The sequence below is a fragment of the Lutra lutra genome, chromosome X, assembly GCF_902655055.1.
Source record: "Lutra lutra chromosome X, mLutLut1.2, whole genome shotgun sequence".
NCBI lineage: Eukaryota > Metazoa > Chordata > Mammalia > Carnivora > Mustelidae > Lutra > Lutra lutra.
The window spans coordinates 24,791,160-24,815,042 of record NC_062296.1 but is presented as its reverse complement, the minus strand read 5'-3'; the positions used below and the strand labels follow the sequence as shown (position 1 = coordinate 24,815,042).

The 23,883-nt window shown below is 41.3% G+C and overlaps 1 protein-coding gene across 6 annotated transcripts in view; it reads left to right on the top strand.

Annotated features, from left to right (window-relative positions):
- Window positions 1–23,883, top strand: part of GRIA3 (glutamate ionotropic receptor AMPA type subunit 3) — a 286,960-nt gene that overhangs the window by 229,874 nt on the left and 33,203 nt on the right. The gene's annotated exons all lie outside the window — the stretch shown is intronic.

Here is a 23,883-nt window from a genome sequence, read left to right as displayed (position 1 = left end):
GTTTCAAGGATTCCTATCCGTGCTGATAATTCCATTTTCAGGGAAGCTGGTAATTGCTTTAATTTCTTCAGTACACTTGTTCCATGTCCACCACCCCATCATCAGCCAGATTTTTGTGGGGAAACAGCAAGGTGTTCACAAGCAAAAGTTAGTAAAGCTGCATAAACACTGCCAAGAGGAAAGATAAAAGGAGATCAAAGCAGAAAATTATAGAAATAAAATAAGGTGGACACGGCACTTTTTAAAAAGATTTTATTTTATTTATCTGACAGAGATCACAAGTAGGCAGAGAGGCAGGCAGAGAGAGAGGGAAGCAGGCTCCCCGCTGAGCAGAGAGCCCAAGGTGGGGCTCGATCCCAGGATCCTGAGATCATGCATGACCTGAGCCGAAGGCAGAGGCTTAACCCACTGAGCCATCCAGGCACCCTGGACAAGGCATTTTTACATAAACTATCAAGATCTTTGTTCTATACCAACTGAACTGTAAGAAAGGCCACCAGTGGAGTGTTTAAGAACTCAAATGTTGCTTCAGTTGCCTCAAGCAGGAAAGTATGGTGATTAGAAAACTGGTCCATTCTATACATCACCTCTGTTTGCTACTGTTGCCAATAAAACTGCTTGTACCAATGATCCAGAAGCCACTTATGTAGTAGGTAAAAGGGAAACATTTAGTCTTTGCAACCAATAATCAAGTTATTGGATGGTAGGTCTAATTACTGACCTTTCCTCAAAGTCCAGGGTAAATGTTGGTTCAAAACCAGCTTATTTTAAGAAATCAGTAAAAAATAGATTTCTGCATGTATTATCATGAGATTTGTCCAATTGTTTCCTGGGAAACCAGGAGTACGTTTCTTAAAATTATAGCAATTAACTAAGAACTGTTTTCATTCCCTAAAAAAGAAAGCATTAGTTCTGGGACCCTTTCAAGAATTCTCATTGGCTCTGGATATCCAATTCTCACTTCTACCACTGTTTACCAACCAGATCAAAACTCCCAACCAGAGGGAGGGGCCCAGTACTGGAGCCATCAGTGAAGACCTTCTGGAACTAAGCTGGCCTTGACCCTCACCGCTATTGCAGTCCCAGAAACTTGTCTCAGAATAATCCCTTGTCTGCATAAAACCATTCACATGTTACATGGCAGCAAGCCAGGGATTTCCATCTGCTGAGTAGTCAGCACGTAATCAGCTCCATGGAAAGCTGGTCTGGTATCAACCTTCAACAGCATGCCAGTCGGCATCAAGTTGGGGTATAAAGTAACTGATCACTTAAGCTTTCAAGACACCAGACTTGGACACTCTGACAAGAGATATGTGTTCCATTGGAAAGCATTTTGCCTTCAAAAACGATTAGAAATTAGGAAGGTGTTCTTTAAATAGTAATCAATAGATGGCATCAATTCCCATTAAGCTTTCAAAGGCCATTCATCCATACTGCCAGCAAAGGACCTTCTCTGGAAAGATTGATTAGCACTAAGGCTGGAAAACATGACCAAATATTCATTGTCCCCACACCCAGACCCCACCCCCATGCATTCTGTGTCTTGCTCAAAAACCAGGAAAGTGTCTGCTAATCCATTCAATGATGGTGTCATTAAAAAACATCATATTACCAGAGCCAATTTGAATCAACATCCAATTCTGAGCAAAGCTATTGCCACATTCTAATTGGTTTGTGGTTTCTAATGCTCACCAATTCCTAGTGACCTTTACAGCCAATGAGTAATTCGTATGGAAATGAAGCTGTTATGAAAATCTGATTAGAGAGGGAACTGGATATTTCTAGGTATAAGAAAATGCAAATCATTTTCTAATTCCCATGCACCACTTTTCTTTTTCCCCAAGTGGTTGCTGTGGGGAAGGTCTTTCAGGCAGTACACAAAGGTTGATGATCTAAGAGTGAAACTGAGCAATCTAGAAAAATCAACGTTTTCAGCCTGCTTGTACTGAAAATGTCACTTAGACCTAACAAAGGGTAAGGTTAGTATTCATATAATTGGGACGGGGGGTGCCAACCAATTGGTCTTGAAGCCATCTGTCCTCTCCATGTTCTCCACTCCACTCTCCTTGAACCACATCAGTCAGAAAAGACAGCCAGCCAGAACACATCATTTCTCACTCAGGGACTTCACTGAACTAACATGTCACCACTCTCCCCACCCCACAATGATGTCAAGGCAGTTTTAAGAATAGTCACTCGATCACACACAGAAAAAAGTGAGGACCTCCGATGGCATACCTTCTGAACTTCAGAGAATAAAACGAGATCACATGCAACTTTACAGACATAACATGAGCTCATTTCTTCCTATTCTCACTGCATACTAAAACCACAGGGACCAAATAGTAATACCATAAAACAGCCTGGGGCCAGCCCTCTAGTTCTTTCACTAAGAGAGAGAAATAAATAAAATACAATTCCTTTCTAATTGCCCTGCAGACATTTTTACTAGTCCTGGATAAGGCTGCCATTAAAATGATGGTATTTTAAAATGATTCCTTTGTTTCTCTCATTTTCCAGCTATCCTTAGCTCTTATCTGACAATCATGTGAAGTCATAGGCACAGAGGGACCTGTTCCATCAGGAAAGACAGGGGGACACTGAGCAAAATGCACGTAGCTGGAAGAGACTTCTGAAATATTACCATCAGCTCTCTTGACTTGCAAACTGATTTCCTTAGACAGCAGCTCCAAAACGAAATGTCCCAACCTCAGTGGAGGTACGCATGCTAAAAAACCAGTCGACAGCTTTATTGTCATTGCCCAGAGAAATGCCACTATGATTTCAAAAGCTGCACCAAAATGATCATTCTCCACTAGGTTTTAGAAATTTAACCTGATACAGATTCATGTTTAAAAAGTAGCACTGGGAGAAAAAGCAATTCCAACGTTCTCTCTGCCTTCAGACCCCTAGCAATATTCCAAGATGACTATGATGCTTGATTTCTTTTCCAGAGACTTGACCAAATTCCCACTGAAGGCAGTTCAGGGGATCACAGGGGGTTGTTTTCTTAAATGAAATGTTTAATATGAGTTTAAACCCCTTTAAGAAATTAAACATAAAAGAAGAGGAGTGGAGAGAGAGTGAGTTGCTCTAGGGCCCTGGGCAGTACAGAGGAATTGTACTTCATCTGTAGACCACCAAGGGGACTGTTCTGTCTTCTGACTTGCAGACATTGTACGCCATGTGTGGCACAGCTGAGTTACTAATGGAAATTGTTTTGTTTGAACACAGGACTCTTTGACTAATTGTTGTCATTGGTCATTTAAAATTTTTTAAATTCAGGCTGTAAATGAAGAGCCCTCCAAACTGATTTGAAAAGCAGTCCCTACTAATAGTATTTAGATTCTGCTTACACATTCAGAATCTTTCTCTCTCTCACACACAAGCATTTTCAGTTGGAGTCCACATGTCAACATTTCTCAGTTATCTATTATAGGGCTTTTGAGGTATGTGGGGAAAGGGGAAGAGTCTCCTCACAGATGCAACTCTGCTGAGTATGTCGACCTTTTGACATGATCAAGAAAACTAACCATGAATTTTTATGCTTTGCTATAACTGAACTATGTACACAACAGACCACCCTGACCCCATAACCCATCTCCTAGCCTTAGGAAACAGATCAAAATATAAAATCCTTTTGTTAAAAATTTTCTCACCAAGTACTATGATGAATTTGAAATCTTGAAAGACAATATACTTGGACAACTGCAACCAGATTTAATTGGTTTTGAAGACACATATGAGGTGACCAAATGTTTGAGGACACAGCCAAACCACACCCTAGGTAACATGTAATAACAACCACTAGAGATGAATTGACATTGAGGGATGTCAGGTCAGAAACATCTGTGGTACATATCACCAGTCAGTTTTTCAAAGGAAAAATTTGTTCCTTAATTTTGACATGGCTGGATGCCACCTTATCAAAATACAGTCTTATTTTCCTATGGCATATGATATATTACACAATAAGACTGCTAGACCTCAGAGGTCAAGACTGGAGGTAGAGCTCCAAGCACAAGGTGAGGATCCTGAGACCTGCCCACATAGGCCTCTGGAAGAGGGAAATGTACACCCAGATGGCTGTTGGCTTTTCCCAGCTCTCTGCAGCCAGGGATCTGTCGTTTCATAGGTCTTCCTTGTACACAAGTCTTGACCTGGGTGAAGAGGACACTCTCCAAGGGAGTGGAGGTTGGTTGACCTGACAACTGACCACAACTAACAAAACATCTAATATCTGTCTCCAAGAGAAAGGAGACAGTGTAGCAATGAAGACAGGCTAATAATAATGTCCTAGATTCTACTACGTATTCTTCACTCTTCCAATAATAACTCTTTTTTTGAGCACATTCCATGTGCCAAGTTCCAGGCTAAGCACTGAGGCCCCATCTCTGTACACAAAATTAAATTTCTGCCTGCCTTTTGCCAAATCACATGAAAACACCTCAACAGGGTTTCCTACCATATTTGGAGGTTATTTTGGGGGAGAGACTGACTTGAAACATTGGCATGTCAGGAAACTAGATGATCACACCTCCAGGGCAGCTGATAGTGCTTATTTTTATGCGGCTCCTTCTCCGCACCTGCCAATCTGTGGGTACAGCTCATGGTGAATAACAGTAGGGTTAATAATTCTCCACAACCCCAACATGAAGGTCAGGTAGGTAATGAATAAAACAGAAATGGCCTCTACCCTCTGGGAGCTCACAATCTAGTGAGCTAACATAGTTTAGCTCATAGTTTCCAACACATATACATATGCATTACCACATTCGATGCCCTCAACAACCCCACAATGCAACCAGAATAGGTATGATTGCCCCTACTTCGGGGAGGAAGCACATGGAGCAAAATGACGTTGCGGCTTTCCGAATGTCACTCAGCTTCATGGGGGAGAGCTAGAACTCAGTCCAGATTGGGTCCTCTGTCCATCCCTTCTCAGTGCCTTTCTGGCATGAGTGTTCACAGAAACAGGGGATGTTATACATGAATCAAGCCTCTGGTGCAGCACATGCTAAAGCATCTGTATTATCTCCTGCTTGATCTTTGTCTTTATATTCCTTGATGGATCAGTTAGAAAAGAAAACCTATACATACTTCTAAATGATATTTTTCCATGTTCTGACAACCTCAAAAGAATCCAAGATAAGATAGCAAAGAAAAGGAAGACATCCATAAAACTAGAATGAATGCCGTAAATCTCCATTATTCACAGCTGAGTATAATTTCTGATATGCCAAGGGTTATATTGTGGCTGGATAGAATTGGAAAGAAAAAGAGAGAGGATAAAAATTTTTTCTACTTCCACATCTACTGATGACTTTCTTGTTTTTCTTTGGGTAAGAAGCATTTGGTGTCAGTTTCCTCATCTATCAAGCAGAATGTTCTCTGCTCTACCTTCCTTATAGGGTTAGTAAGAGCATAATATCACAGAAAGATCTCTAAAAGTATGAAAGTTTCTATAATCCCAGGAGACCTTTTTTAAAAAAAGATCTTATTTATTTGAGAGAAAGAGATCAGGGGGAGGAGCAGAGGGAGAGGGATAAGCAGACTCCAAACTCAGCACAGAACCTGACACAGGGTTCAATCTCACAAGAGATCATGACCTGAGCTGAAATCAAGAGTCAGATGCTCCACTGACTGAACCACCCAGGCGCCCCAAATCCCAGGAGACTTTAGGGCAAGGGGCCAACACTAGAACAATTAAACCATAAAGACTCCTGACAAGGCTCTGTGGAGACGTGAGGGAGGGGTAATTCCCAAGAAGAAAATAACAGAAAATAAAATAATCTCTGCTGGTTCAGTGGAAGAGTGGTGGGTTTTTGCCAGACTTTGGGAGGAGATAGAAAGCTCACTCATATCTTCCCCCACCCCATCCTCCTGATCCCATCCCTACCCTGTTATAAAATACTACTCCTGACCTCATTTCTTTGTCCATCTTCAGCCATTCCTTGGTGACCTGCAGATTCAACCACTTCACCATGCATGATTCAGAGCTGCCCTTGAAGACCACTTAGAACCTTCGGGTGCTTTGGGGACATGCAGGCCATCTGCCCAAAGTAACCAACCATATGGATTTCATTAGCCTTTCTCTGTTAATCCTCCCAGGTAACCTACTTGCTTATGAGAGCATTTCACATCCCACAAACCCCAAGGGAGTTAAGTCGTCCTTTTGTTTGAGGCTGCCAACTCTCTCAGACAATGCCAGGGTAATTAATACCACACAGGATCCCCAGATCTTGGGAAGAACTCTGAAACTCTCTTCCCTAGAGTAATTCACCTCAGGATCTCACTTTCTTTCCCTAGCTGACAAAATCAAATCCCCTTAGCACTTCTAGTTAAAGGAATTCAGCCCATCTGTTCAATTAGACAGTCCTTGAGTTCACCTGGCAAGCCAGCACAGGTTAATTATTAAATTCTCTTTCATCACCATGCAGAAGTCTAAAAATTTGACCATCAGGATCAAGTAAAAGTTCAACTTCCTGAAACCCAGCTAACAAAAACACTCAGTTAACTAGAACGGTTGGTTGCACTCTGCTTTTGAAAGGAAAAGGCAACTCACACAAACAAAACCTTGTTTTTTTGTGTGTGTGTTGTTTTTTTTTTTTTTTTTTTTTCAAAAATCTACTAGGTGATGTCCTGTGGTCATATTCATTCTAATCTTCAAAATCTTCTACATTTTTAATCAGTGAACAAATAAATATTGAGGGTCTACCATATCAAATTAGGCACCAGGGGGAGAGTAGTTGTGTTTTTGCAAAATGGAGTTAGTCACCTGTGAAAATATACTTCTACCATAAATCCATCGTCTAAGAAGAAAGCAGTAAGACACAGTAAGGGCATGAAACATAGGGGTTTCCAGACTTTAAAATTTTTTAAGGATTAACCCTATCCAAGTAATAATGCTGCAGTGAACATTGCTGTACAAACAGCTCTTCGAATCTCTGCTTTAAAATGCTTTTGGTATATACCTAGGAGTGGAATTGCGGGATTGTATACAATTCTTTGTTTCTCTGTGTTAACTTTTAAGGTCTATTTTGATACAAAAGATGAGGGCATTTTCTGTTCTGCTTCCTTCTCTTTGCTGCTCAAACAATCCTACTCTTCTCTTAGGCGATAGATGCCTCTCTCCCAATAGGAAGAGGGTGGCTGGGTAGCTGATGCTGGGCCAGAACTTCAGCTAGTATCACAAAGTTTCATCTTGATACAGGACTGCAGCTGAGGGGGAGGTATGTGTATGTATGCAAGCGTTGGAAAAAACCTAAAGTCCTCTCTATATCATATATGTGTATGGAGGGTCCCAGATATCTTAGCTACCAATTCCAGCTTGTAACAAAACTTTGAGGGAACATGCTTTCTCTTCTGTGTTTGGGTTGCAATTGTGATGTCCCAGCAAGATTGCACCAGAATGCCCGGGATGGATGGTAGAATGAAACCCATCTTCTTTCTATTCTAAATGGTTGAGAATGTTACTTGTCTGAAGGAGGGTCTTGAATAATGATGATCTATTGCATTTCTTTCCAGTTCTGATTGTAGGCATCTCTTTGTACCTTATTCCCAAAACTGACCTCCTATCTGCACACTCCCCAGTGCCCTAATGAAGAGGTTCCTGAAGATAGCTAGCTGCTATGCTTAAAGAAACCTGAATTCTGGAACTGAATCTTACATTCCAGTTTTTTAAAAATTTTTATGTATTCACAGCCTGATTTATTTGACTCTCAATTTTATCTTCTTTGAGTCTCTGGTCTGGGTTACAAACTACTTCTTATTAAGATTTTATTTATTTATTTATTTATTTGAAAGAGAGAGAGAGAACGCATGAGCAGAGAAAAGGGTAGAGAGAGGAGGAGAAGCAAGCTCCCCATTCAGCAGACAGCCCAACACCTGGCTCCATCCCAGGATCCCAGGATCATGACCTGAGCCGAAGGCAGACACTTAACCGACTGGGCCACCCAGGCACCCACAAACTATTTCTAGCATCATTCAATAGCATTGATTTTCCAACCCACTGGGTAAAGAACTCTGTCCTAGACACTCTGGGAATGAATAGGAGATGCCATCTATATCCCTGAGTCCAATGTATAAAAAATGGGAGATTCAGGTGAATTAATCAGAAAAAGTTTCTGGAGAAAGGGACATCTTAAAAATATTTGGAGAGAAAAGAGAATTTGAAAATATTTCAAAGGGTATGTGAGAATATATGTGTGACACAAAAAGAACAACAACAAATAAACAACAAGGCCATGACTTTATATCATGTTAGACTATGGCTACTCTTGACTGAGGAACTGTTAGTTTTCTGTAGTGTTCACACTAAGATTTGTTTGTACAAGACAGTGTATCTATATATGTTTGGGGGAGGAAATTTAGGATGGAAAAAAAGTTCCCAGAAAAAAGTATCGCTTTGAAACAATAGCATCATGGTAGGAATCAATTTATAAACCGCCACGGGTAAATTGGAAATCATTGCTTGAGACCAGGGTCCTCTGAGCGATGTCTCATTTCTAATTTCATCATTCACATTTGGCATGTGAAGATGAGGTTCATTAAAAAGGGACTCTCTAAAGAATTCTTTGCTTTCTTTTAAATGAGTTTGAGGAACCAGTGTTGAAAAGCAAAATCCATCTCTGCTTTGGCAATCAATACCAAATGAAAGATTTCATAACCAACCCTTCATATTTAAAAATAACCCCACTATAAGAGACATTATTTCAGCCAAAATGAAGAGCCCTTTTCCTAAATGTGGTTGTATTAATAAGTAATCATGAAGAGAATTAAATTAAAACCCCTTTGCACAGAGTTTTGATGTTCAATTTCCAAATATTTTGTATCCTGCCCCTTTCTTCCAGACAGACACACATACACATGTGTGTGCATGCATACACACACACACACACCACCGCCACCACCACCACCACCATTTGGGTAATTGTGATGAATAAATACTTGACGTTTGTTGTATATGGAAGCATCGGGAGCAAACTACCCCACTGGCCAAATCCTGAAGAACATTTTTTGCTTTATTTTCTCGGCCTGGGATTTCAGCCAATTGTATAAGCAAAAATTTTGAAGATAGCATGGTCAGTGGTTGACAAGAAATATAAATATATTCAAGGAGGCTTGGATACCTTCATGCAATACAGAGCTATAGAAAGTTGTCAAAGGTAAGAGACAAGTGCTTGGAGGACACCTTCATATTTTTAGGGTTGACATCAAGAGGACAACCATGGCTTCTCATAGTTCTGTGTTGATCTTGTCTTAAAACACTCCTATCTGGAATTGCCCAAAGATCTGACCTACAGGGACTAGTCTACAATTTTTTACAAGATTGTTTTTCGCATCACAAGAATTGAGACTATTTAGCCTGAAGAAAATACGCAGCAGTAGAATATATTAAGATAGAATGTCTTAAAAATATTTGAAGGGTAGACATTTCAAAGATGAATTGTACTTGTTTTGTGGGACCCTAAGGGACAGAACAAAACTCAGAGGGTGGATATTACAGGGATAGAGATTTCTGGCTCATTGTAAAAAGAACATTCTCATAGTGTAATCCAAAAATAGAATGAGCTACCTCCACAGATAGTGAGCTGTTCATCTTTGAAGGGATTCAAGAATAGGCTAATGGCCACTTGTCAGGGATGTTGAATAGGGGACTCAATAATCCAATGAGTGGCTGCATTAGAGCGATGTTTTCCAATACTGTTGCATATAAAATCATTTGGAGAGCGATTTTAAAACACAAATTATTAGGCTTCATGCTTCCTCCTGCCATGTTGATCTCAGAGGTTCTATTGATCTTCATTTTTAAACTAGCACCCCAAGTGATTCCAACACAGATGACTAGAGCCACTCTGTGAAGAATGTTTGACTATATAACAGAAGAGAATTTCTACTTTGATGATTTGGATTTGCTTTTTTTCTATTAATCCTACACGAAGGATAATGGGAGAAGGCTGAAGGCTGGACTTATAGAGCAGAGAGAAGCCCGAGTAGAAATAGCTAGGGCCTGTCTGGCAGGAAGAAGTATCTTGAGAAGGAGCACAGCTGACTGGCTGAGTACTAGCCTCTTCCTCCCAATGTTCCTGTCAGGGAAAGAGAAAAAGGACAAACTTTCCTCTGATCAACAGGGACCATTGGAAGATGATTGTTTCAGGGACTCGAATCTGGGGCTTTAGGATGCCCCCAAGTGCAGAGAGAAATCCGTAGGGAAGCTCAACAATGGTATCTGTCTGGAAACTATGGACAATCAAAGTCCTGAAAGGGTGGAAGAAATGACACTACAGCAGAATAATGTCCAGATGCCATGGAATGTTTCTTATCTCCTATGATCCTTATGACATCCCTCCTTTTCCATTGTTCAATTACTAAACAGGTCTTGAGTGACCAGGACTATTGTATTAGTGTCGTTATGGACCCTTCAACAAGCCCCTGATTCCATCTTCCCATCCTAGAGTATGGCAGGTGGCCATGTCCAGGCCTTGGTTATCAGTGGAGATTTCAATCAGTATGACCTAGGCCAAGGCTATAAGTAGAGGAATTTCTTAGGAAAAAAAGGGACAGAGGCAGAAGATAGCTCTTTCCTACTTTCCTTTAACTGCCCCTTACCTCCCTCTCTCTTTCCTTCTCTAACCCACTGGGTGTCACGTGGTCAGGGATGCCATATTGATTTCATAGAGGCTTCAGAGAATCTTATCTCCAATGGCCCTACGTGGAAGAATTTCAGTGAACATCCATAGGTGCTAGTTAGCACCGAAAAAAAAAAAGCAATAGAAACCAGAAAGCAGCAGGGACACAAGAAATGACATAAAGAGAAAGAAACAATGGAACAGGGGCACCTGGGTGGCTCAGTGGGTTAAAGCTTCTGCCTTCAGCTCAGGTCATGATCTCAGGATCCTGGGATCGAGACCCACATTGGGCTCTCTGCTCAGCGGGGAGACTGCTTTTCCCTCTCGCTGCCTGCCTCTCTGCCTACTTGTGATCTCTGTCAAATTAAATAAAATCTAAAAAAAAAAAAAAAAGAAAACAATGGAACAGATTGTAGAGATTGCTCAGGAGCTTGAAATCTCCCACCAGCATGACGGAAGCTACCAGCCCTCCCTCCTTCTCTTACCCCATGTAACCTCTGGGGTCTCAAGGGGTCAGAGCTACTGTGTTGGGGGGTTTTACAGACGCTTCAGGCACTGCCAAGGTCTGAAATCCCCAGGTATAGGACAGTAGATAGACAAACAGAAAAGCTGGCCTTCACTTGGGGAAGTTCAAGCATTAAAATATCGTTGGAAACTACAGGCATGAGAAAGGACCTTAAAAAAATGAAAAGGGGCAGAATGAGAAATTTCAACAAGAGCTTTGAACTCTTGGCTATTAACCAAAGCTCTCTCCACTATCACATGACCTCTAGCCTCCCTCCCTCTGGGTCCTTTTGCATGTCTTTTATGATGAGGCAGCTATGCTGTGTTACTGCTCCTCAGATCCTTCAGGGAGCCTCGTGCCTCAAAGTTCCCAGCCCAGAGGAACTTCGCTGGGTAGACATGAACCCAGTCACTGGGAAGAGCTCAGAATTAGGAGGATGTAAATACTATCAGGAAGAGGAGTGTGTATTTTAAAACTGGTCCAGAAGGGAAAGACCCGCCTTTCAGCTGGACACAATTTTCTTTTTTTTTTTTTCTTCAAATGTTTACTTACATTCTAATTAGTTAGCATACAGTGCAACACTGGTTTCAGGAGTAGAATTCAGTGATTCATCACTTACATACAACACCCAGTGCACTTCATCACAAGTGCCCACCTTAATCCCCATTCTCCATCTAGCCCCCACCCACCTCCCTCCAGCAACCCTCAATTTGTTCTCTATCCTAAAGAGTCTCTTATGGTTTGTTTCCCGCTCTCTTTCTTTTCCCCTGCCCATATGTTCATCTGTTTCGTTTCTTAAATTCCACATTTGAGTGAAATCATGTAGTATTTTTCTTTCTCTGACTGACTTATTTTGCTTAGCATGATATCCTCTAGGTTCATCCACGTCGTTGCATATGGCGAGATTTCATTCTTTTGATGGTTGAGTAATATTCCACTGTGTATATATACCACATCTTCTTCTTTTTTTAAGATTTTATTTATTTATTTATTTATTTATTTATTTATTTGGCAGAGAGATAGAGAGCACAAGTAGGCAGAGCAGCAGGCAGAGGGAGAGGGAGAAGAAGACTTCCTGCCTTGCAGAGAGCCCAATGCGGGGCTCGATCCCAGAACCCCGGGATCATGACCTGAGCCAAAGGCAGACACTTAATGACTGAGCCACACAGGCGCCCCTATACCACACCTTCTTTATCCAGTCATCAGTCAACAGGCATCTGAGCTCTCTCTATAATTTGGCTGTTGTGGACATTGGTGCTATAAACAGCATTATCAGGGCACATGTACCACTTTGAATCAGTATTTTTGTATCCTTTGGGTAACTGCTTAGCAGTGCAATTGCTGGATCATAGTTTGTTCTATTTTTAGCTTTATGAGGACCCTCCATACTGTTTTCCAGAGTAACTGCACCAGTTTCCATTCCAACCAACACTGCAAGAAATTCCCCTTTCTCTGCAACCTCACCAACACCTGTTGTTTCCTGTGTGGTTCATTGTAGCCATGCTGACAGGTGTGAGGTGGTATCTTATTGTGGTTTTGATTTGTCTCAGAAGCACTTTTCTTTTTTTTTTTTTAAAGATTTTATTTATTTATTTGACAGAAAGATCACAAGTAGGCAGAGAGGCAGGCAGAGAGAGAGGGGAGGAAGCAGGCTCCCTGCTGAGCAGAGAGCCCGATGCGGGGCTCGATCCCAGGACCCTGAGATCATGACCTGAGCCGAAGGCAGAGGCTTAACCCACTGAGCCACCCAGGCGCCCCTCAGAAGCACTTTTCTAATGCACCACTCCCTGTTCCTTACCCCACTCCCTTTTCCAATTTTACCTGCTGGGTCTGGGCATTGGGCCACACACACAATTACATTTGTTTCTTACAGAGGCATTAGAGAGACCAGAGATTCAACCTTCCCCACATAGGAGACTTGGGGAGTGGACAGCCCCAGGTACCCACATGGCAGGGTGAAGCCTCCGAGGAGTAAGTGCAAGTGACTGGTGAGGAGAACTTGAGCTGGACCCCTCCTCCTGGTATCTCTAATAAGAAGAGCTTGTGAGGGCTCATCTTTTTAGGAAAGAGTGGTATGGTGGTCATTTGTAACCACACTGAAGTGCTGGCTCTTTGGGCCTTCAAAAAAGAAGAGGAATTGCTGTGTTCTTTTCTTCCTCCCTCCCTTTTGCTAATTCTGCATCATCCCTGCCATTTATGCATGCTATATGAATTAGGGAAATAGGAGTGTGAGGCACTGGGGCAGTAGTAGTAGCAGCATTCTGATTCCCAAGCAGGAGAGAAATGCTTTCCAGACCAGAGACCAGATGACCCAGCCTTCATCCACACAATCGGTTAGGGACTGGTTGGTCAGGTTTCCAGTCAGTGCATGAAGTGGGCATTGCTCACAGTTGTACAGGGTGAAGCTGGCGTGGGGAGATGTTAACAAGGTAGTAGGGTATTCATACCACAAATTATTTCCAATGCTGATGAGTACTTAATAGGAACCATACCTTCTTTCTACCTTCCATAGGGTGCCACCATCACCATCTCCCAAACAGAAGTGTGTGTGCTGATTATGACAGAGACGAGACCTCAACCCTCCCCCTCACTGAAGAGTAATTTCTCTCCTCTGTGGAGTCCAGATCAGTTTTTGTCCAGCTATTGTCCAATCTTTTTCCCTCTGTTCCACTGGGACCTATGCTGTTACCACGGATACCTTTTCTGGTGGCCAGTGGCACTTTGGGGATACAGCACAATATCCAGTGTATCAGGACCTCCCACCTCCAATTGCTTTGTGCCAGCTTTTTTGTCTTCCCAGGAAATTATGGGGATTGCCCTCCTGCCAGTCCAGAGATTAACAGGGGCTAGTTAAAACCCTTTGTTATCTTGAAAGCTTCCCTTTTCTTCCCAAACCTTTGGTTACACAACACAGCCGGACCCTTCCTTAAGTAATCCTTATATCAGAAAATTCACAGCTGATAAAAACAACAAATAGTAATTACTCACATTAGAAATATAGTCTTCCCTGGAAAATAGAGATCCCCTAGTGCATTTTGATGTTTACAGATCATTAACTGCTTGTCAGAAAAACCTAAGAGGAGGGCTGTCAGAAATAAACATAAAACAGCCCATGCATCGAAAGAGAAATAAAATTTGATTTTCAAAAATGAATCTAATTCATGGCACAGCTTTTTCTAGGAATTCATCTGTTACATGGTGGAAGGCATACTCTTATCTAGGCCTAGCAGCACAAACCAGGGAAAGGCAAGTTTGGAGGTGCTGAAAACCTTACTTCCTGAGGTTGAGCCAATCTACATAGATACGGTTACAATATTCCAGAAGTCTGGTAGCTAATCTTGGAGTCTCCCTTACAAACATCAGTTATTTTTTCGATGCTTTGGATCTCTGTCTTCCCAACACTGTACTATATATTCAGCATGTCCCATGTTGCCAAGACTGAAATGATGAGAAACTTTAAAAGTTCTGCATTCCCTGATTTTGTATCTAAATTTGTAACCTTAATGTTGCATTAATGGCCTATTTTGCATATCTGTTTGATTATACCATCTTAAAGATTCATTTAAACCTGGGGAGGACAGCATGACTCCTACCTGCTTCTCATTAATAACACACTTTTCAGTGAGTGGATAATGAATGACCTGGATAGAAATCAGTAGAAATGCAGATTGCCATTAGGTGTGGAAGGGGGGGGAGGGAGTCCATTTTTTTCCACCATACTGACAAACAACTTCAAGGCAGAAGATATTGAAAGCAAGCCTCAAAGAGAGATGACTGTCTGGGAGGGTTCTTAATTAAATATTCTGTTGTCTTTACATGCAGGACCGTGAAGGAAAAAGCCATCCTAATGAAAATTAAAATTTGCAAGTGACAAAAAATCTTGGATTAAGAGAAAAAAGCTCTCTAATTCTGAGAAAGAAAACCAGATAACTCTTAGTGACAGATTATCCTAATGGACTCTGAAAAACATATGGGTCTGCACAGTCTTTAATTTGTTGAGTTCAGTACTGTTAGTGGCACAGTGGTGGGGATGGAGGGTAGGAGGTAGTGAGCAGTAAGCATTTTGGCTGAAACAGGTCTGCCATTGGTTGATCAGTGTTGGAATAGAAGGCAAACAGGAGATTCTTAGAGGAAAACTCCATAACTTTTTTTTTTAAGTATTATTGGCTTATTCCATCTGTCTGGAAGAGCACCAGATAATAATGGTCTTGCTTGAGATACAGAGGGCCTGTTTTTCAAGTTACTGTATTTCTTTGGTAATAAGGTACTGGCACCAAAATGGGGACTTAAGGAGAATGAATTTTGAACCAATGGCTCCTAATAAATTATCCCACAGACCACAAGTTTCACAGGTACTAGAAAATATATGAAATTTGGAAATGCAACCTGGACTTTCAGGTTCCCTTTACTCTTCTAAATCCTTTAAGATTCAACATGGTTTCCTTCTGCGGTTTGTTGCTCCTTACTGAATAGAGGTGATAACTTTTATCTATCAGAAACTCAAGTTAAATGAAATAATGGTTTGATTAGGTTTGATTAGGTTTACTCTTTCATACTTTGATTTTGTTTCTGTTCAATAGTAGCAGTAAATACACAGGTCTGAATATGAAACATCCTAGTTTTCTAGATTATTATTTAAAAACAACAACAACTTTCCTTCAGCTCATGAATCTGTCTCTATTTCCAATGGGGTTTGATTTACAAACTTGTGGTTTGGCAGCATTCGTTTCAGTGTGGGACATTTTTTTAAGATTTTATTTATTGGAGAGTGAGAGAGAACATGAGCAGAGGGAGGGGCAGAGGGAGAAGCAAACTCCCCACTGAGCGCAGAGCCCGATGTGGAACTTGATGCAGGACTCGATCCCAGGACCCTGAGATCATGACCTGAGCTGAACTCAGATGCTTAACTGGTTGAGCCACCCAGGCACTCCTCAGTGTGGGACTTTCATTAAGGATTCTTTAGCATGATCACTGTATGACAGTAACCAAGCCCAATGGCCTTAATATTCAACCTAATTCCCCCAGTCTCACTTCCATATGAAATGCTGGTCCCATACTCCCTTTGGTGACTCAGAAAAGGCAAATTTGCAGGTGTGACCTTAATGTAATTGTAACACAGTTTGAAAATGCTAGGCAAAGGCCTTTGGAATGAGTATTTGACAAAGTTATTTGGAATTTTTAGTGGAAAGCATCTCTGGAGATTCTACCACTTTTCATTTTGATTACACTCAATCCTTCAACCTGTCTGTCAGAGCTGATACAGGGAAGTACTATTTTTTAAAAAGAGGGGGAAATTGTGAATATTGTCACCTGCCTGCCTACTTCTGTTGGAATTCTTCTCTTAGGAGACTCCAAGAGAGGGCATCCAAACAACTTAATGTAGCAACTCACAGAGCCAGAAAGACAAAATCAGGCTAAGTGGGAACTTAGGGAACACACTCTTTTTTTTTTTTTTTGCCACAAATATTCCCTTGTATAATGCTCTGTTCTTTTGAAGGGGAGTGTAGTTCTCAGACAGCAGTAACAAGGATATTCTTTCATGGCATACCTAGACCCAGGAGTTCATTTATTTTTCAATTTTATACTAATAGAATAAATTTAAAGGAAACAGTTCTTGTGTATGCCCAAGTGATTTTTGCCTGATGCAAAAGGAGGAGATACTTAACTAAGTTTCCTAACTTAGTAACTAAGTGCTTACTATGTTGTCAAGAGCTGTGCTAAATTCATTATAAAGCAATCTCTCATTTCATCCTTGCAAGAGCACTGTGGGGTACTTCCTATCACTGTCCCCATTTTTCAGATGAGGAAACTGAAATTCAGTAAGGTTAAATGATTTGCCCAAAGTCACTCAGCTAATAAGTATCAAAGCCAGTTCTTTATAACTTTAGGACCTATGTTCTTAACCTCTGCTCTATGCACCAAAAAAATAAATAAATAAATAATACAGAATATTGGTGACTGGATGGCTTCTTCACAGCATGCATGCTGGCCAAGGCAGAATAAAAACAGGCTGGGATCAAGGGCCTGAGTTTGAAGAACGGGGGTATAAAGAAGTATGTTGATTTATGTTTGTGAGTAGGTATCAAACTAAGTGGCTGACTACTTCTCTAAAGGAAATAAGAGCAAAGTAGTAGCCTTATCTGCCCTTTTGCATATGGAGGCCTCTGGCCTCCAGTGGTGAAGATTAGTGAAACCTAATCATTTTTTGAAGTCACCCCCCACATGCCGCACTTACCAGAAGGTTCTGTAACTTGAGCTTCCATGCTGCAGAGTTTGTGCCAGGACAAGCAAATGCCAGAAAATCAATTTTCCTGCAGCTTTCACAGTCAGTGTGTTTGCCAGACAAAACCCCAGCCAGCCACTTTTTTTAATCAGCATAGCGCCTTCAGAAATAATACTTACCGGAACACTCCTAACAGCAAGAAGGAAAAGACTTAAATCTAAAACCCAACTGTTCAAAATTGAGAGCCACCAGAGAAGGTGAGATGTGAATATATTGAAATTGAACATTTTAGGGGCCCTATTTGGACTTAAATATATTCTCTCCTAAGCATCTAATGAATTAGCATTGATCCTAGTCTCTCTCTCAGCAGCATTGACAGCACATAACCTGGCATCATCCTTCTTCCCACCTACATGTGGCCATGCCCTCTGTGTGCTCCTGACTTATCATCCCACAGCTCCCCTCTTGCCTGCCCTCCCCAAGACCTCGCTTGATTCTCCGTCCCTTCCATATTCCTCCAGCACAAATTCTCTAATAAACCAAATCATACAAAGTGGTGCATATGAATTTTGTTGCCCTCACATTTGCTATGATAGCATAATATAATTTATTGAGGATTTACCACATTCCAGGCACTGTGCTGGGTGCTTTATATAAATTACCTTATTTCATATTCCATCTCCATTTCAGAGACAATTATTAGCGCATTAGATGAATTTAAGTAATTTGTCTAAGTCAAACAGAAGGCATGATCTATAAAGGTAGGATTTAGGGCCTTGTGACAAGCTAGTGCAGTATTATATTGGTGCCTTTACCTCATAGCATACTGCACAGGCTTCAAAACTGAACCAAGGAAGATGAAGGCTACATAAAATCATGTTGAAATGACAGGTCAAAGAAGTAATCTTCAATGAATTCACTGACATTTTGGTCAATATAGTCACTAGCAATTTCTCCACTGGGAACCAATGTGGAGTAGTAGGAAAAAAAAAACAGGTTTTGGAAGCCAACAGACCTAGATTTGAGCACTACTTCTGCCACTTGGCATCTATGCAATTATCACCTTACCTCTCTATGCTTTGAAAGATGGTGGGGGAGACAAATGATGACAATGTAATTAACAATATAGACTTCCATGTCAAATGATCTGGGTTAAAATTTCATCTACTTCATTCATTTATTCATTCAGTTAATATTTATTGAGGACCTTCTATGAGACAGCCTTTGTTCTAAATGCTCAAATGAAACTTAGTGGATGAGACAAAAAAAGATAAACAAATATGTAAATAACATATATGTTTTGGCTGGTGTTAAGTGAAATGAAAACAAGCAGGTGAGGAGAAAACATTTTGGGAAACCTGTTCCATCTCAGCTGATGGAGGAAGGGCCTCTCCACTGAGGTGACATTTGCCCAGAAACCTGAAGGAATCAAGGGGGGAAGCCATACAAACATGAGTTGGAGTAGGGTGAGGGGAGATTTGTTCTAGATGCAATGGCATGAGCAAAGGCTCTGACATGGGAAAATGTTTGGTGGGTTTGAGAATGACTAACCCACATGACTGAAGTGATGTAAGAGAGGGAAGGAACAGTAAAAGATGAAACAAGACAAACCAGAGCCTGTTATGCTGAGTTTCCTAAACCCTGGTAAGGACTTTGGATCTTTTTCTGTGTTTGATAAGAAGTCATTTTGAGGGCTTTGAGCAAAGGAAAGACATAATCCAATTTATGCATAAAAGGACCATGCAGACTGCTAGGCAAGTGTAAAAGTTGAGGAGTAGGCAAACCACTTAAGAAGTGAGGATGGTCTTTCAGGTGAAAAATGACTGGCTTGGACTGGGGTGAAGATGGTAAGAAGTGGTTGGATTTTGAATATATATAGTGGAGATTGAGCTGACAGGGAACAGAATGTGAGAGCTAAGAAAAAAGTCAAGGATGACTGTGGGGGATTGGCCTGAACAACTGGATGAATTGGATGGTGGCACCATTTTTTCTGATGGAGAACACTGGAGGAGTAGCAAGTCAAGGTGCAGAGAATCGAGAGGTGCAGTTTGGCCATACAAAGTTGGAGATGCCTATGAGACATCCAAGTGGAGATACCACGTAGGCAATTGGAGAATTAGTCCAGGATTTAGAGAGGTCAGGGCTAGAAATCTTACTAGCTCTATCATCTTGAACCAGTAAATGAATCAGTAAATAGTCATCCATTGCCTCATCAATAAAATGGAGATAATGTTTGTTTCACGAAGCCATTTCAAGGACTCACAATAATGTATGTAAAGTATGAGGCACCATTCTTGGTGACCCCAAGTGCTTAATAAATGGCAGCCTTCTGATTGTCAGTATTCACTGCAACAACTGGTGGCTAGCTGTTGCAGAATCTTTGTTGATTGTTCCAAACCCAGACTGAATATTAGAATCACCTAGGAAGATTTTTTTTTAATTTGTTGGCCCCACTTCAGGCAATTACATCAGGGTCACAGGAGCAGTGATCAATAGCTGCCCATGTATGTATTATTTACAGATAGAAAACAGATGAACTGGATTTAAGAGAACATCTCTTCGGATTAGTTCCAGCTCACCTTTTGGAAATCTAACTCTCCCCGCAAAAAAACTAAATGAAAAATTTCGGCTCTTCCTGAACAAATTACTTCATTTTTTTTATATTGCTCTCTTCCTCCTTAGCATGAAAATAATTCTTGCTCTAACGACTTAAAGAAACAGCCACGGTGCAAACTCAAAATATTGCAGTTCCAGGGTAGACTTTTTTCCCTTTAATAGAAAAAATATTTATTCTTCTCATTTCCTAGGCCCTGGATTGTCAGGCTTGGCCTCTGCATTACAATTATAACTGATTCAAGAATAATAAGAGTATTGAACTTCTCTTTTAAATGCCTTAGTTGTAAAACAAACAAATAAATAAATACGTAAAAACACAGCTTGAAAGTGAAATCCAACTGGCCAAGGGTTATAGGCTCTGGATTGCTGAAAATGAAATTTCATTGAAAAATAGAAGTCCAGGGGCACCTGGGTGGCTCAGTGGGTTAAGCCGCTGCCTTCGGCTCGGGTCGTGATCTCGGGGTCCTGGGATCGAGCCCCGCATCGGGCTCTCTGCTCAGCAGGGAGCTTGCTTCCTCCTCTCTCTCTGCCTGCCTCTCTGCCTGCTTGTGATCTCTCTCTGTCAAATAAATAAATAAAATCTTTAAAAAAAAAAAGAAAAATAGAAGTCCAGCAGGCTGAGAGAAGTAACCATAGAAGGTTCAATAGTGATGGCAGGCCTAGAAGCAATCCACTGCTTAGGAGTCAGGGAATTGGAGACTTTGGTTTAGCTAGTAGTTAAAGGGTGTGGCAGTCACTCTTTCTCTGTGGCCCATTCTCTGTTCTGAAAATAGATCCTACAATCTAAACGTGAGGGTAAATAGTGAGAAAAGTCACCTTTCGATACCTGCACACACCTCTCCCTTAACCAATTGATGTGTTCACCATTGGGCTATCATTCCTCTAGCTGTGTTTTGATCTTTGCTGAAATGCAAGTTCTTCTGCCAGGGGATCCCACTTGAGGCTTTTCCTTCTTTGCTCAACTGGGAACGTTTCCAATCCTTTTCTGTGAGCAGGATGGAGTGAGGAAGGCATCTTTTATCTGGCAGGGAAAATAGGGAAGAGTTGGTACAGCCCAGGTTGGAGAATAAAACATTAGAGTATCAGAAACAATAAAAGTTGATTCAGTCTTTCTTGATCACAGCCCTAGTAGTCCATATGTATATGTTTTCATTCTTTTTTTTTTAATTTTTTTATTTATTTTCAGCGTAACAGTATTCATTGTTTTTGCACCACACCCAGTGCTCCATGCAATCCGTGCCCTCTCCAATACCCACCACCTGGTTCCCCCAACCTCCCACCCCCCACCCCTTCAAAACCCTCAGATTGTTTTTCAGAGTCCATAGTCTCTCATGGTTCACCTCCCCTTCCAATTTCCCTCAACTCCCTTCTCCTCTCTAACTCCCCTTGTCTTCCATGCTATTTGTTATGCTTCACAAATAAGTGAAACCATATGACAATTGACTCTTTCTGCTTGACTTATTTCACTCAGCATAATCTCTTCCAGTCCCGTCCATGTTGATGCAAAAGTTGGGTATTCATCCTTTCTGGTGGAGGCATAATACTCCATAGTGTATATGGACCACATCTTCCTTATCCATTCGTCCATTGAAGGGCATCTTGGTTCTTTCCACAGTTTGGCGACCGTGGCCATTGCTGCTATAAACATTGGGGGTACAGATGGCCCTTCTTTTCACTACATCTGTTTCTTTGGGGTAAATACCCAGTAGTGCAATTGTAGGGTCATAGGGAAGCTCTATTTTTAATTTCTTGAGGAATCTCCACACAGTTCTTAGAATAAAGGGGGAAAAATAATTTGTTGACTTCTGGTTTAAAAAGTGAGGACTTCATGTAGGTTAAGAGTAAGACATCTTAGTCTTCAATCTCACATTTTACGGAGGGAATAATAGAAATATCATGCCATTTGATGCCATGCTAAAGCATAGGCACCGTTCTGAGCAGAATTTATGTGAACTTGGTCCAGCCCTAGAGTATAATTTGCAACCATCATTTAACCTACCTCAACAGTGTACTGTTGGAGAGCACGGAATCTGGAGGCTGATGAGTGAGTTCTCAGCTCCATCACTTGCTGTCTGGACAGCCTTAGGCATGTTACTTAACTTCTCTGTGCCTCTGTGCACTTTTAAAATGGTATAATAATATAAACTGTTTCAAAAAATTATTGTGAGAATTACATGAGTTAACACAAGTAAAACATCTAAAACAGAGTCTGGAAGTATGGGTTCAATTAAATGTTAATTACTGTTGTTTTGCCCATTTAATCACAGCTCCATCAAAACCTATAAAGCAGGGTTTCTCAGCTGTGGTACTATGGACATTTCAGGCCATGTCGTTGGTCATGGGGGTGTCTTGTTCATTGTAGGATATTTAGCAATATCTCTGGCTTCTATCCAGGTAGCACTCCTCTCTCAAAGTTGTAATAACAAAAAGAAATCTCCATATGTTGCCATGTCTTTTGGGAGGCAAAGTCATTGCTGATTTGAGAGTCACGGGCTGGAGGATACTGGTTCCCTTCCTCTATTCCCCCAGAATAGGATAATAGGATCTTAGAACCATTTTCTCCAAATGTTTGTTGACTCCAGCTTTCAAAGTCATACAGCCACCAATGCTACTTTCAACCCATTGGAATGTTCTTAGTCTAACTTGGTAAGAGAAGCAGAAGATAAATCAGAATATTGATCTGAATTTGCATGCTAGGAAGGGACACTAGAAAGGTCACTGGAAACTGATCTGGATTGTCACCTGCACCTTTGGAGAAGAGACATCTGAAACTCCTTGAGGTGGAAGGAAACCTATCCCTGGATTTGAGAGCACAGTGTGAAAATGTTAGTTAGGCAAAGGCACTTGGAATGAGTACCTGACACTTGAGGGCAAAATTCAATGTCTGGGCAAAAGGTGACCTCCAATTCCACTGAAGTTGTCTAAAAGCCCAGCCCCCAAAATAATTCAGACAGGATCCTAATGCACCAATAGAAAAACTAATAGAAACTAGTATTTCTTTCCCCTTCTTCCCCCTTGGCTTGCACCTGTAATACATTGTCACATAGCAGTTGCTGACTGAGCAAGAGGAAACTGACAAGCAGGACTTATCTGAATGCTTAGAAATGTGTGAGCCTGAAATGGAGGAAAGAAAGACAATGAAATTGAGGTCTGGGTCATGCTTTAGAAATGAAGTAATTTCCTGTGTGCCTTGCTCCAAGTCAAGATGGAAACCATTGCCTTTGCTTTAGGGAAAGAAAGTGTAAAATTCAATGATTCCTTTTTCCAAATGCACCTCATTAGAGCGTCTGGCTTCTTCAAAGCAGATGTGGAAGAAAACCATGTGTCAGGTGCATTTGGCAAGCCAGATGTGCTACTCTTCTTCTGCTCCAAATTGCTCTGATCCTGTCACATGGTGAGGCATGAACACTAGGGGCCGGTAGCAGGGTTACAGTAAGTGACAGGAACATTCACTGATTCCAGTACCTTAATGGAAAATGATTGGGGTTAATTGACAGTTTATCCTGACTTAAAAAAAAAAAGGCTTGAACAAGAAATTAAAAACGTCTTTGAAGGTGAGTTGCTTTCCTTTACCAAGAAAGGTATTGTCAGTGTCAGAGCCGACAAGGCTGGGCTTATCGTGGGAAAACAATCTGTAACCATGCGTTCCATGGACTCAAAGGGTATCACAGGCTTGGAGACCATCTTGGCTTTGGTCCTCATTAGCTACGTCACCTGGAGCAAGTTATAGAACAGGAAGCAACTCCTGAATTTCTGTATCAGAAGCCCGGCAGGGTGGCATTCTGGTTGGGACTCATCTGGAGGCTATTCATTGCAAGCACTGCATTACCCAGACGTGTTTGTGGTGACTCTGTGCTGAACTGATGGAACACACTCATTGTGACACTGCTTGGCCTTGGCCTCAGCCC